Genomic DNA, 1952 nt, shown 5'->3' with positions numbered 1-1952 from the left:
TAACGATATTGGGCTGTGGGAGTGATGAAGCTGGTGACGTTTTTTGATTTTGCATCCAATGGTATTTGGAAATAAGCACTTGTCAAATCGATTTTGCTAAATATGGTTGCACCTTGTAAACAATTGAAACATTCACTTACGTTTGATGGCGGGGATGGATCAAATAAAATTTTTTTGTTTACTTCGCGATAATCGTGTACCAGTCGGTATTCGCCATTTGGTTTTGAGATCAGAAATGTACTGGATGCCCAACTTGAGATGCATTTTTCGATCACTCCTTGTCGTAATAAATCGTCGACAATATTTTGTAGAATTACGGCTTTTGTGGGTGGTAATTTGTAATAAGGCCTGTATATTGGGGTACGTTCCTTTAAAAGAATTTTCATAGAATATTTTGTTGCACATCCAATTTTGTCCGTTAAAACATCTTTATAATCTTGTTTTAATTTTTCCAGGTGTTTTAATTGACGTTCATGGAGGTCGATGGAGCTCTCCAAGACTACATTAAGTCGGCTTTCTTTTATGTCTTCAAATTTTATCGATATGTATGTGTTATTTTGAATTAGCATCGATTTTGATTGATAATCAATTTTAGCTTGTATGTGATGTAAAAATTGATTTCCTAAAATAATGTTGCATGGCAATTTTTTTATTAGAAAAAATGTTTTTTTCCATGTATAATTTTTGATTTTGATGATTAATTCGACTGCTTTGTTGACAATTATGTTCGAATTATTTGCAATCGTAATGCGTTTGAAGACTTTATTTATAGTGTTATTTTTCTGTTTTATGGCATCGAAGATCGCCGCCTTAATGAAGTTAAGATTGGAACCTGTATCGATTAGTGCTGTTTGTGTGGTGTCGTTTATGGTCGTCACGTCTATGAAAGGTATAGCATTTTTGTATTTAAATTCTTGATTTTGGGACAATGAAGCAAGTGTTTTTCGTTCATTGTCATTTTGTTCCATCGTCCCTTCGCTTAGTTTTTTGAATTTTCAATTTTTGTAGCTCGTTGGACGGCACTATCCATCCTAGAAGCCGCTTCATCAGCACGTTTGGCAATTGTGTATAATTGGTCGAATGTAGTTGGCAAGGGCCAAATGGTTGACAAGAATTGAAGGTACTTTGGAGAAGCACCGTCGCAGATGTGTGTGGTTATTCTTGCTTCGTCCATTAAATTTAAAGCTTTGGCGTTCGATTCTAAGTCATGGATATAATTTTTAAGGGTTTCCGTTGGTTCTTGGAATCGGAATATTTTTGTCAACTGCAATCGACTTTTTTGCATTGGACTAAGGAATGTGTTTACTAAGTCTGATTTTACGTTTGGCCACGCCAGTCCTAGTGTGGCACGTGAAGCGAGCCATTCTTGTAAATTACTATTTGTATAAGTTGTAAGGCCTTTGAGTAATTTATCGGTAGGTATTAAATTCAATTTAACAATTTTTTCGATGTTTTTTACGAAGGTTAAAAATTTTTCAGGGTCATCACCGTCGGTTCTTGGAATTCCCTCACAAAGTTTGTGGATATCAGGATGAAACGTTACGCCCGGATTTAAATTGGTTATGCGTTCATGTGTATCAAGCAAAAGTCTGTTATGGATAGCCATTAAGTCTGTTAATGTCTGGGTCACGTGTCGATAATTGTTTTGTCTTGGTTCTGCATGTGGAGATGATATATGTGGTCCTGGATTATTTCCTTGGATGTTATGGACAGGTGGTGGGGTCGTCATGAGGTGGAGATTAGGATTTGGATTGAAAGTTGGGCGTAAAGTGCCGTCGGGCATAATGGTAAAGATTTGATCTACCTGTGCATTTACATGGTTCAGAGATGGTGATGTTCTTTGCGCTTGATTGATTGACGATCTGGGTGTGTGTTGTAGGTTTGCCGGTGTTCTTTGCATCGTGAAAATTTCTGTCCACCAATTTGTTATGATGACTTCAATTTATGTTTGA

General features: G+C 36.5%; 1 long non-coding RNA gene across 1 annotated transcript; it reads left to right on the top strand.

Moving 5' to 3' along the window:
• Window positions 1-1025: 1025 nt before the first annotated feature.
• LOC123291797 lies at window positions 1026-1287 on the top strand. The gene is made up of 2 exons (XR_006534977.1): window positions 1026-1154; window positions 1226-1287. It is a non-coding gene; the product is annotated as an uncharacterized LOC123291797 (long non-coding RNA).
• Window positions 1288-1952: the final 665 nt, after the last annotated feature.

Source organism: Chrysoperla carnea, chromosome 2, assembly GCF_905475395.1.
Source record: "Chrysoperla carnea chromosome 2, inChrCarn1.1, whole genome shotgun sequence".
NCBI lineage: Eukaryota > Metazoa > Arthropoda > Insecta > Neuroptera > Chrysopidae > Chrysoperla > Chrysoperla carnea.
The sequence above is the reverse complement of the archived record's forward strand: the minus strand, read 5'-3'. Positions and strand labels throughout refer to the sequence as shown.